Here is an 11,751-nt window from a genome sequence, read left to right as displayed (position 1 = left end):
CGGAGGCATTTTTTCCCGCTCGCGGGAAAAAGAAGCGACATGCACTACCTTTGGGCATTAACGTCTCTGACTTCTCATTGACATCAATGGGAGGCAGAGAAAGCGTATTTCGCTGTTTTTTTTGCCCGCGGCGCTCAATGCCGTGGGCAAAAAACGCGGCAAACGGCATGCAGGCAGATCAAAATCTGCCCCAAAAGTTCAGACGGAATTTTGAGGCAGAATTTTCTGCCTGCAAAAGACTCCGTGTGAACATAACCTTAGTCAACATGTTACTAAGGCCTTATTTACACGAGCGTATTTCACGTCCGTGAGACGCGCGTGAAAATCACGCACGTCGCACGGACCCATTTAAGTGAATGGGCCCATTCAGACATTCCATGTTTTTCACGCAGCGGGAAACTCACTGCATGTCCTATACTTGAGCGTTTTTTGCGCATCACGCACCCATTGAAGTCAATGGGTGCAGGAAAATAACGGACAGCACATGGACGCACATCCGTGTGCTGTGCGTGATTCGCGCAACAGTTGCTCAAGAAATGATGAGAAAAAGAAAACCACCTCCTTCATTTCATTTTGTAAACGTCAAAACCGCGTGACAGAAGGATGCCATACGCATGAAAATAACGCAGACACGCACCAAACACTGATGACACACGGAACTGCAACACGCGCAAAACACACACGTTCGTGTGAATAAGGCCTAAATGGAAGCTTTTCCATTGGAATGGTTACAAACATGACGTACAATATAAAGGACAAGGACTAAGCATAGTGGCCTCTGTGTAGCATGCTACAATGCCGCACTGTGACAGGTGGCCCTCATGTATTTAACATGCAAGGCAGGCAGCGCCTCTTCGTAAAGAAATCCCTGCTTCTTTGTGCTCCCCTCTGATTCCCGGGCGGTCAGGGGGTTGCTAGGAGCAATACAAAGAGACGGCGAAGCTGTAAATTGTAATCCGCACACAACTCTATGTACAAGCGATTACCTCACACCGCCGAGCTAATACCTAGCCGTATACACTGCACACACAGGATTACACAAACCTTCAAGCCTCTGAGGTATCTCCACAGGGACTGCTATCTAAGAACTGAACCTCCTCCTGGGACGTTCTCTATCTCCTCACATAAAAGGCTATGAACATGCGGGAAGCAGCCGACCCTTATAGCCCGCGCTCTGGGAGCTGCGTTACTTAGACGACGGGCACCGCCTGGCTCGCTGCGCTGTGACTGGTCCGGGTCATACAGCCGCTGCACACAGCACGGAGAGCAGCAGCTGGAGGTGGCGGCCTGCTCGGGACTGTGCGTTCTGATGCCGGTGCTGACAGCCGCTCACTACATAAGGTAACGTGTTATGTCTGTCATTATATATGTGTCTGCTGCACAGCAGTGGCTACTGTAGAGCCTGAGCTGCGAGCAGGGAGACACTGAACACTGCCATATAAACCGTGTCTGCACATGATATATCATATAGCTGTTACATTCAGATCCTTCTGTCAAGTTCTAAGAAAGATGTGGTGGATGAGGTTGGGCACTACATAAATCTCCCGCCAGAGATTGCTGCCTGTGATGTCCATTGTAACTACACAGCTACAAATTAATTCAAAGAAGTGCAAAGAAAAAATGAAGCCATTGTCTACAGCAAGCAGTTTTTCTTTTTTTTTTTTTGTCACTTGGCGGCTTCTAGTGCAGCAGTCTCCCGACTTGTGTGCAGCTATTTTACCTCATGGTCTATCTCCCAGTAGCATGAAAATATTCTGTACATGGGAGTAATTGTATGCCTATGGACTGGGAACATCGCTGTTAGGGCTTATTCAGATAAACGGGATATACGTCCATGCAACACGCGTGATTTTCACGTGCGTCGCACGGACCTATATTAGTCTATGTGGCCGCGCAGACAGGTGCGTGATTTTTTTTCGCTGAGTGAGTCCGCAGCGAAAAACTCACGACATGTCCGTTCTTTATGCGTATTTCGCGCATCACGCACCCATTGAAGTCAATGGGTGCGTGAAAATCACGCGTGCCACACGGAAGCACTTCCGTGGGACGCGCGTGATTCGCGCAACAGCTGTGAAAAGGATGAATGAAGACAGAAAAGCAGCACGTGCTTTTCTGTTTTCAAACATCCAAACGGAGTGTCATAATGATGGCGGCTGCGCGAAAAGCACGCAGCCACGCATCATATTCTGATGCCACACGAAGCTGTTAAGTGCCTTTTGCGCAGGCAAAATGCCGCCTTTTTTGCGTGCGCAAAACGCACACGCTCGTGTGAATCCGGCCTCATAGTTATGTTTCCACAGCATTAGGGCTCATTTACACGAGCGTGTTATACGTCCGCCGCACGGACCTATGTTAGTCTATGGGGCCGTGCAGACAGGTGCGCGACGTCCTGTATTTGTGCGCTGTTCACGCATCACGCACCCATTGAAGTCAATGGGTGCGTGAAAATCACGCGCAGCACACGGAAGCACTTCCGTGGGACGTGCGTGATTCTCGCAACAGCAGTGTAAAGGATGAATGAAAACAGAAAAGCACCACGTGCTTTTCTGTTTACAAACATCCAAACGGAGTGTCATCATGATGGCGGCTGCGTGAAAATCACGCAGCCGCACATCATACGTTGATGACACACGGAGCTGTTAAGTGCCTTTTGTGCACGTAAAACGCCACGTTTTTTGCGTGCGCAAAACGCACACGCTCGTTTAAACACGGCCCTATTCAGACAAGCGTGTCCGTTTTGCGTCCGCAAAAAAATGGACCATGTTTCATACATTTCAGTTCTGTGTGGCATCGGTGTTCCTGTTTTTTTTTTGTGTTTATCTCATTATTTAGCAAATGATGCGTGAAAAATGGACGGCACACTGATGTCCGTGTGCTGTCCGTGTTTTTCACGCACCCATGGATTTCAGTGGGAGACGTGGTCCACAAAAACAGACCAAAATAGGACATGCAGTGAGTTTCACGCAACAGACACGTTGCATGAAAAAACACGCATATGTGACTAGCCCCATAGATTTGCATAGGTCAGTGTGCTGTCGGTTTAGACGGACAGCACACGGATGTAAAATACGGTCGTCTAAATAAGGCCTTGGGTCCCCTGCATACAGCCGTAGTTGTAATCCCGCTGCATGATTACGGGCACGGATGGCTGCGGACTGTCACCTGCATTTGCGGGCTGTGCTCACTTTATAAAGTATAGGAGCACAGTCTGCAAAATCAAAAAATAGGACGTCCTATTTTTTGCAGGTCATTTCTACGGCTCGGACACTTACCCGTAAATATACGAGAAGGTGTGGGTGGGCAATAGAAATTAATGGATCAGTATTTTGATTACGGTCGTGTGCATGGGGCCTTAGGGTTTGTTCCAAGTGGCAGGAGACTCAATGGAATTCTAAGAAAACAACGCAGGTAAATCGGCCACAGAAAACCGCAGCAGTTTTACCTGCAGATATAGGCTCCATGCACAAGACCGTAGATGTCGTCTGTAATTACAGACCCATTCATTTCTATGGCCGACTGACCTCTTCCCGTATATTTATGGGAAGGTGTCCGTGCCGTAGAAAGGCTCCGCAAAAGATCGGATATGTCCTATTTTTATGCTTTTTACGCACCGTGCTTCCATACGTTATGCGGGTGGCTGTAGACAGCCGTCCCTGTATTCACGGACCGTGATTATGGGCACGGTCGTGTGCATGGGGCCTTAGTGTGAAGCATTGATTTTAGCAGACTTCGGGTAAGTTCACACGTAGTGTAAATACTGCGGAACATATTAGTTGCGGAAAATCCGCACCATAATACAATAGCAGCAGAGTGGATGAGATTAGAACAAATCTCATCCACACGCTGCGTGAAGGATAAGTGGGAAAACCGTTCAGAAATTTACCTGAGGTGCAGTTTTTTAATCCGCAGCATGTCAATTGTATTTGCGTAGTCGCCGCTTTTTTGTTGCGGGTTCTCCCCGTTGAATTCAATGAGGAGGTAAAACCTGCAACAAATAGCAGACGTTACGAAAAGCTGTGATTCCACCGCAAAAATCTCAACGCGAAAAAAAATTCTGTTCTTCTTCGTCCAGGCCAGCCACCTGGGATGACGTTTCATCCCATGTGACTTCTGCAGCCAATCAGAGGCTGCAGTGGTCACATGGGATAAAACTTCATCCCAGGAGGTCAGCCTGTAGGATGTCAAAGGGTACGTTTTTCTTTTTTCTGTCTTCCGCAGTGGACATTCCGGCCGACAACCTGCACCACAATTTGGTGTGTTTTTTTTTACGTGCGGAATTCCTTGCGGTCACCATGGCGGAAACGCTGTGTACTTTTACGCAGCGTATCCGCCCTGTGTGAACATACCCTTCTAGTATAATAGTTTTCCATGATACATACTCAGTAGGTTGAAAAACAATTCATAAAAATGTAAAGAGGCTCTGTCACCAGATTATAAGTGCCCTATCTCCTACATAATGTGATCGGCGCTGTAATGTAGATAACAGCAGTGGTTTTTATTTTGAAAAACTATCATTTTTGAGCAATTTTAGATTTATTCTAATTAGTTTCTTAATCACCAACTGGGCGTGTTTTTACCAACTGGGCGTGTTTTTACCAACTGGGCGTGTTTTTACCAACTGGGCGTGTTTTTACCAACTGGGCGTGTTTTTACCAACTGGGCGTGTTTTTACCAACTGGGCGTGTTTTTACCAACTGGGCGTGTTTTTACCAACTGGGCGTGTTTTTACCAACTGGGCGTGTTTTTACCAACTGGGTGTTGTACAGAGGAGTGTATGAGGCTGACCAATCAGTGACCCATCAGTGTCATACACTTCTCATTGTTCCAGCCCAGCTTTTTTCACTGCACAATCACACTGGAACACGCAGTAGATTTTGTTGCAGAAATTTCAGCAACTGAAAATAAGTTCCAGACATCTAAATGGGTTTTGTTCCTGCAGCAAGCACATGGATTTATAAAAGTTCCATACAGATGAATGAAACAGATTTTCATTCGCAGAAATTTCTGCAACAAAATCTGCCGCGTGTGAATCCACCCTAATGGGGTTGCATGTAGCTTGCTTTTGGGTGTATTTAAAATTTGCAGTTGAGGTGCAGTTAGAACCTGCAATATTTGCATTGCCCACTGTTGGAGTGGGTCTGTTGGCATAATGTGGTGTAACAGTAGACTACAACCTTGTGCAGAATATCTAAATCACATTGCCTCATGTATAGTACATAAGAGATCTCCTGTAATTTGAGTCGTTCTTTATCTAAAAGACTGATTTCAATATGATAATTTTATTGCACTTATTTTGCCTGTGCATATTACTTTGTTGCCGCATCATGTGACAGCTGTGTATTCCTATGGAATGCGATGGTCGCTGCACCTTTCGATTTAACTTGATGCTATTGTATCTTTTCAGTCAATACAACTTGTGTGAGGTATGTAACACCGTTTGTTCCTTTTAGACCACATTGTAGCTTTGCCACAACTGCTTCATAAAGATGCATATAACTTGAGCCTAAGGCTGGGTACACACTGTACTTTTTGTTTTGATACACTACCGTTCAAAAGTTTGGGGTCACTTAGAAATTTCCTTATTTTTGAAAGAAAAGCACAGTTTTTTTCAATGAAGATAACATTAAATTAATCATAAATACACTCTATACATTGTTAATGTGCTAAATGACTATTCTAGCTGCAAACGTCTGGTTTTTAATGCAATATCTACATAGGTGTATAGAGGCCCATTTCCAGCAACCATCACTCCAGTGTTCTAATGGTACATTGTGTTTGCTAACTGTGTTAGAAGGCTAATGGATGATTAGAAAACACTTGAAAACCCTTGTGCAATTATGTTAGCACTGCTGTAAACAGTTTTGCTGTTTAGAGGAGCTATAAAACTGACCTTCTTTAGAGCTAGTTGAGAATCTGGAGCATTACATTTGTGGGTTCGATTAAACTCTCAAAATGGCTCGAAAAAGAGAGCTTTCATGTGAAACTCGACAGTCTATTCTTGTTCTTAGAAATGAAGGCTATTCCATGCGAGAAATTGCCAAGAAACTGAAGATTTCCTACAACGGTGTGTACTACTCCCTTCAGAGGACAGCACACACAGGCTCTAACCAGAGTAGAAAGAGAAGTGGGAGGCCCCGCTGCACAACTGAGCAACAAGACAAGTACATTAGAGTCTCTAGTTTGAGAAATAGACGCCTCACAGGTCCTCAACTGGCAGCTTCATTAAATAGTACCCGCAAAACGCCAGTGTCAACGTCTACAGTGAAGAGGCGACTCCGGGATGCTTGCCTTCAGGGCAGAGTGGCAAAGAAAAAGCCATATCTGAGACTGGCTAATAAAAGGAAAAGATTAATATGGGCAAAAGCACACAGACATTGGACAGAGGAAGATTGGAAAAAAGTGTTATGGACAGACGAATCGAAGTTTGAGGTGTTTGGATCACACAGAAGAACATTTGTGAGACGCAGAACAACTGAAAAGATGCTGGAAGAGTGCCTGACGCCATCTGTCAAGCATGGTGGAGGTAATGTGATGGTCTGGGGTTGCTTTGGTGCTGGTAAAGTGGGAGATTTGTACAAGGTAAAAGGGATATTGAATAAGGAAGGCTATCACTCCATTTTGCAACGCCATGCCATACCCTGTGGACAGCGCTTGATTGGAGCCAATTTCATCCTACAACAGGACAATGACCCAAAGCACACCTCCAAATTATGCAAGAACTATTTAGGGAAGAAGCAGGCAGCTGGTATTCCATCTGTAATGGAGTGGCCAGCGCAGTCACCAGATCTCAACCCCATAGAGCTGTTGTGGGAGCAGCTTGAGCGTATGGTACGCAAGAAGTGCCCATCAAGCCAATCTAACTTGTGGGAGGGGCTTCTGGAAGCATGGGTTGAAATTTCTCCCGATTACCTCAGCAAATTAACAGCTAGAAAGCAAAGTTTGAAGGAGAAAATTATTATTTCAAATAAAAATCATTATTTCTAACCTTGTCAATGTCTTGACTATATTTTCTACATTTTGCAACTCATTTGACAAATATAAGTGAGTTTTCTTGGAAAACACTAAATTGTCCGGATGACCCCAAACTTTTGAACGGTAGTGTATATAAACTCAAATCTCTTTCGATAGAAGTTTTAACAACTAAAACAGAAAAACACATGTTCAAAACGCACATTGTGAACCTAGACTGAAGGCAGTCATACACATTAGAGATCTGTCAGCTGAGCTTTTGGCCCACAGCGAAATCTCCTTACCCCCCCCCCCAGTCCCATTTCCCATAAACATGCTTGCTTGGCTGGGGCGGAAAGGCCTCACTGTGACTACTGGGAGTCAAGGGTGCTTTGGGAGAGTCTTAAAGTGGCTCCTTGAAAAGAAAAGTGGAAGAAGGGCCTACTGTGACAACCAGGGAATTAAGGGAGAAAGTGGGGACACAATTTTCACCATTAGAGGGTGGGTGGACGTGGCTGTGACTAGCATTAAGTTGAACTCTGACTACTGGGGGGGGCAAAACCTCAAATAATGTGTAAGGACAGGCTCTCACAGTTCCGGTTGCAGGTAACTATATTATGGTGATCCTGTGTGTTCGAAACACACAGGACCCGCTATCAGCTGAAGTCAGTTCAGAACCGGTTGATAGCAAACGATGCAGTTTCTATGTATGGAAGATATATAGAAGCTGCATCTGAAAAATGATTGACAATTTCTTAATAAAAGTAAATTTTAAAAATGTTTAACCGGTTCAGGACCTGACACCGTTAGGCACTTGTTAGTTAAACGGCTAGAACTTTCTTTTATTTGTTGGGCTAGCGACGTGATTTTTGCAATGGGTTTTTTTTCCACAGACAATGCAGGTTTGTTTTTTTTTATCATTTTTATACACATCCTTTCTGCTATTTTAGAATTTTTAGGCTTAAAGAGGCTCTGTCACCAGATTTTGCAACCCCTATCTGCTATTGCAGCAGATAGGCGCTGCAATGTAGATTACAGTAACGTTTTTATTTTTAAAAAACGAGCATTTTTGGCCAAGTTATGACCATTTTTGTAGTTATGCAAATGAGGCTTGCAAAAGTCCAAGTGGGTGTGTTTAAAAGTAAAAGTCCAAGTGGGCGTGTATTATGTGCGTACATCGGGGCGTTTTTAATACTTTTACTAGCTGGGCGCTCTGAAGAGAAGTATCATCCACTTCTCTTCAGAACGCCCAGCTTCTGCCAGTGCAGATCTGTGACGTCACTCACAGGTCCTGCATCGTGTCGGCACCAGAGGCTACAGTTGATTCTGCAGCAGCATCAGCGTTTGCAGGTAAGTCGATCTTACCTGCAAACGCTGATGCTGCTGCAGAATCAACTGTAGCCTCTGGTGCCGATGTGGCCGTCACGATGCAGGACCTGTGAGTGACGTCACAGCGTGATCTGCCAGAAGCTGGGTGTTCTGAAGAGAAGTGGATGATACTTCTCATCAGAATGCCCAGCTAGTAAAAGTATTAAAAACGCCCCGATGTACGCACATAATACACGCCCACTTGGACTTTTACTTTTAAACACACCCACTTGGACTTTTGCAAGCCTCATTTGCATAACTACAAAAATGGTCATAACTTGGCCAAAAATGCTCGTTTTTAAAAAATAAAAACGTTACTGTAATCTACATTGCAGCGCCTATCTGCTGCAATAGCAGATAGGGGCTGCAAAATCTGGTGACAGAGCCTCTTTAAAGTTTGAAATAATAGTAAAAAAAATAAGTTTTGTTTTTTTTGGTAATAACATAGTTTTACCCTAAAATAGACCTTTTATTTGTGATTGTCATTGTCTACCGTAAATGTTAATATATTACATGTCTATATTAGGTTAATTGGTTCAGGGCTAGCGTTACGACAATGGTTGGCGGGGGGGGGGGATGTTTTTTTTTAGCGGTGGGTATTTTATGTGTATTTATTAAATTTTTTTTTCCACTATTTTTCACTTTTTATTTTTTTATTTCTATGGTCTGTCCCTCAGGTCAGAGAAGACATTTTGGGGGACTTTATATATATATATATTTTCTTTCTTTTTACACCATGTTTTCCCACTATAACTGGAGCTGCACTTCAGTCCCAGTTACAGGGGAAATCAGCCCTCTCATAGTAACTATTGTCACTAATAAGGCTGTGCTGGGTCTAGTAAGACCCAGCAGCAGTCTGCCACTAATGGTATCCCGGCGATCATGTGACCAGCCAGTCACATTATCACCGGGACCAATAAAGACAGCGGCGCTGAAGCTGCCTCTATTACTATACACAGCGTTCATTGAGCAAAAGCTGCTTCTATCTTCTCCTCAGGGTCCCCGGCAGTCCAAAAAAAAAAAGCCTACTTGTGGCCTTACGCTAAGGCTATGTTCACATGCTTAACCCCTTAGTGACCACCAATACGCCTTTTTACGTGATTCACTAATGGGCTTTAGGCTAGGCTGACGCCTTTTCACGTCAGCCTAGTCTAAGTCCTGCACGGGTCTCCCGTGCAGGCAGGAGCCGGGGCTCTGCTGTCTGATGACAGCTGAGCTCCTGCTCCAACGCCCACGATCGAAGTTTACTTCGATCGCGGCCGTTTAACCCGTTAAATGCCGCCGTCAATAGCGACCGCGGCATTTAACTTTGTTTACAGAGGAAGTGCGCTCCCTCTGTCACCCATCGGCGGCCCGCGAATTCAATCGCGGGTCTCCGATGGGGTGTCATGGCAGCCGGGGGACTGATAAAATCCCCCAGGTCTGCCCTGGACATATGCCTGTTAGGACGCGCCGGAGGCACGTCCTAACAGATTGCCTGTCAGATTTATACTGACAGGCAATAATGCTCTGGTATACGAAGTATACCAGAGCATTATAGCAGCGATCGGAACATCGCACAGTAAAGTCCCCTAGTGGGACTAATAAAATCAGTTATCAAAGTGAAATAAATATTATTAATAAAAAGTACAGTAAAAAAATCCATTTTTTCCCATAAAAAGTGGTTTTATTTAGTAAAAGTGTAAAAAAAAAAAAAAGTACACATATGTGGTATCGCCGCGACCGTAATGACTCCATTAATAACGTTCATAGGTAATTTAAACCGCAAAGTGAACACCGTAAAAAAAAACGCAAAAAACCATGGCGAAATTGCAATTTTTTTCCATTGCCCCCCAAAAAAGTCATAATAAAAATGAATCAATAAGTCCCACGCACCCCAAAACAGTACCATTCAAAACTACGTCTTGTCCCGCAGAAAACAAGCCCAAAAAATCACTACATTGATGGAAAAATAAAAAAATTACGCCTCTTGGAAAGCGACGATGCAAAAACAAATAATTTTAGTTCAAAAGTGTTTTTATTGTGCAAAAGTCGTAAAACATAAAAAAAAACCTCCACATATGTGGTATCGCCGTAATCGTACCGACCCATAGAATAAAGGTAACCTGTTATTTACGTCGCATAGTGAACGGCGTCAATTTAAAAACGCATAGAACAATGGCGGAATTTCAGTTTTTTTTTTTATAATCCCCCCCCAAAAAGGTTAATAAAAGTTAATATAAAAATTATATGTACCCAAAAATGGTGCTATTAAAAAGCACAACTAATCCCGCAAAAAACAAGTCCTCATACAGCTATGTAGACGAAAAAATAAAAACGTTATAGCTCTATGAATGCGACTATAGAAAAACGAATAAAATAGCTTGGTCATTAAGGCCTAAAATGGGCTGGTCACTAAGGGATTAAAAAACAAAACTGCTGAAAATACGGAGCTGTTTTCAAGAGAAAACCGCCTCTGATTTTCAGCCGTTTTTTAAGCAACTTGCGTTTTTTGCTGTGTTTTTTTACGGTCGTTTTTGGAGCTGTTTTTCTATTGAGTCAATGAAAAATGGCTCCAAAAACGGTTCAAGAAGTGACATGCACTTCTTTATAAGAGGCGTTTTTTTTTACGCGTCCATGTAAAAAACGCCCTGTGGAAACGGAACGCCGCTTTTCCCATTTAAATCAATGGGCGATGTTTGGAGGCGTTCAGCCCCCACATTTTTAGCTGTTTTTCGGGCCATTTACAGCCCCCGAAAAACTGCTGAAAATAGCCCGTGTGATCATACCTTTATACTTTTTAGTTTTATAACTTGGGAAAAGGCATTCGTGTAGAAACTTATTGGTGTTTAACCCCTTAATGATGCAGCCTAGTTTGGGCCTTAACCCCTTCCCTCTGTGGCCACTTTTGACCTTCCTGACAAAGGCCTTATTTTTCAAATCTGACGTGTCACTTTATGTGGTAATAACTTTGGAATTCTTTTACCTATCCAAGCGATTCTGAGATTGTTTTCTCGTGGACTTTGTTAGTGAAAAAGCAGTCGATAAATTCAATATTTATTAGAGAGAAACCCCAAAATGTAGAGAAAATTAGCATTTTTCTAAATTTAAATGTATCTGCTTCTAAAATTGAGTGATCTAGTAATACCACACAAAATAGTTACTAGTTAACATTTCCCATATGTGTACTTTGTTTGCGTCGTTTTTTGAACGTCCTTTTATTTTTCTAGGACGTTACGAGGCTTGGAACTTTAAGGCTATGTTCACACGGGGTATTTTGCCGAGTTTTTTGACGCGGAAACCGCGTCGCAAAACTCGGCAGAAACGGCCCGAGAACGCCTCCCATTGATTTCAATGGGAGGCGTCGGCGTCTTTTTCCCGCGAGCAGTAAAACTGCCTCGCGGGAAAAAGAAGCGACATGCCCTATCTTCGGGCGCTTCCGCCTCCGACCTCCCA

General features: G+C 43.8%; 1 protein-coding gene across 2 annotated transcripts in view; it reads left to right on the top strand.

The window, feature by feature from the left end:
• Positions 1 to 891: 891 nt before the first annotated feature.
• B3GNT4 (UDP-GlcNAc:betaGal beta-1,3-N-acetylglucosaminyltransferase 4) overlaps positions 892 to 11,751 on the top strand; it is a 78,359-nt gene continuing 67,499 nt past the window's right edge. For both annotated transcript variants that reach the window (XR_012881621.1, XM_075854682.1), the window contains exon 1: positions 892 to 1,341. The gene's annotated coding sequence lies outside the window, so the exon portion shown is untranslated. The remainder of the gene's footprint in view (positions 1,342 to 11,751) is intronic.

The sequence above is a fragment of the Rhinoderma darwinii genome, chromosome 1, assembly GCF_050947455.1.
Source record: "Rhinoderma darwinii isolate aRhiDar2 chromosome 1, aRhiDar2.hap1, whole genome shotgun sequence".
NCBI classification, from domain to species: domain Eukaryota; kingdom Metazoa; phylum Chordata; class Amphibia; order Anura; family Rhinodermatidae; genus Rhinoderma; species Rhinoderma darwinii.
Note: the sequence above shows the minus strand (reverse complement) of the source record. Positions and strands in the feature narration are given on the sequence as shown.